The 1,598-nt window shown below is 38.9% G+C and overlaps 1 pseudogene; it reads right to left on the reverse strand.

Moving 5' to 3' along the window:
• Positions 1–663: 663 nt before the first annotated feature.
• On the reverse strand, positions 664–1,261 carry LOC140505323 (protein S100-A10 pseudogene; annotated as a pseudogene).
• Between the last annotated feature and the right edge of the window lie 337 nt (positions 1,262–1,598).

Raw genomic sequence — 1,598 nt, forward strand, 5'->3', positions numbered from 1 at the left:
CTTTAATTATAGATAGATAGATAGATTTTTTGTGGTTGTTCAGTTGCTCAGTTATATTTGACTGTGATTCCATCTGGGGTTTTCTTGGCAAAGATACTGGAGTGGTTTTCCATTTCCTTCTCCAATCGATCAGGCAAACAGAGGTTAAGTGACTTGCCCAGAATCACACAGCTGGTGAGTGTCTGAAGCCAGATTTGAATGCTGGTTTTCCTAACTCTGGACCCAGTATTGTGTCTACTGAGCCATCTAGCTGCCTTCAAATATAGATAAATGTGTCTACATATATGTATTTATATAAAATATGTTCATTTAAAGAGGGAAGTATTATGGAGAATATTTAAATGAAGATTACTGGAGGCAGAAATAGAAGCAGTGTTGTCATTGTGGTATATTTCTATTCACTGTGAGATTCTTCTTCTACCCTTCTCTTCAACTCAAAACCCCCTACTATCATCCTCTATTCTCTCCTGCTTTACTCCAGTCTCTGACAAAAAAAAAAAAAGAGCCCTTCTCCTCAAAGTCACTCCCTCTGCATGTAGCCATGATTTTATCCCCTCCCATCTCCTCCAGGAGATTTCCCCCACAGGCATTCTCTTTTTCTAATTTTCAGTGTCTTCCTATTAGCTTCTCTGCTTCCTACAGACAGTATTAGTCCTCTCTTTATTTTTTTTGTTTTTTTCTTTTTATATTGGGGGGTAGAGGATGCATATAATATAAAAAAAGTCGAAAGCTTATCTGACACATATTTGTATTTTCTTTCCCTAGCTGTCAAATTGTAAGCCTAGAGTTCATTTGTACATTCTGAGGGACTGGGTCTGCTCATGCAACTGCTGCATCCTAGGGGGAGCTATATGGGGATATCTCAAAAGTGATATATTCAGGATACTGCAATGGATTAGGACTGGGGAGAGTTCCTTGTCTTGGGTTCATTTTCTCCCCTTCTGCTTCACGTGCACAACAAAATAGTCATTGCATGTGATGGTCAACCCAGCAATTAGTGAAAAGAAGCTCTGGAAGCCCACTTTGCCATCTTGGCACTGGTCCAGGTCCTTCATAATCTTGTTTACAACTAAAGGATCTATCTGGTTTTCCAAGAATCCTTGGGGAACTCTTTTTCCATGAGCACTCAGATCTTTTTTGTTAAGTAGCCTTTGTCTTCAACAACATGAAATGTAAACATCATAGTTTCCATGGCATGTTCCATTTGACATGGCATCTTGGCGGGGTCTTCTGAAACCTTGCCTATGCAAGAAGCAGCAGCTGAGCGGGAATGAAACAAGAAGACTACAGCAAGTAATATTAGCCTCGTAGTTTCTTGGGGAGGGTGGGGGAGAAGGCTTACCTTTACTTTTTAAAATAATTTTTTTCAAAAATTCAAAACTGATTTTTCTCCCTCTCATCCTAATTACCTCCTCCCAATTGAGATCAAAATAAAAATGAAAGCCCTATTACAAACATGTATGGTCAAGCAAAACAAAAAAAGCACCTTATTTTGCATCCCAAGTTTCTCACCTCTCTGTTAGGAAGTGGGTAGCAGTTTTCATTATTAGTTGGATAGAAACTGATCACAGTTTCTATGTCTTTCAAAGTTGTTTGAC

This window comes from Notamacropus eugenii, chromosome 5 (assembly GCF_028372415.1).
Source record: "Notamacropus eugenii isolate mMacEug1 chromosome 5, mMacEug1.pri_v2, whole genome shotgun sequence".
Taxonomy (NCBI): Eukaryota; Metazoa; Chordata; class Mammalia; order Diprotodontia; family Macropodidae; genus Notamacropus; species Notamacropus eugenii.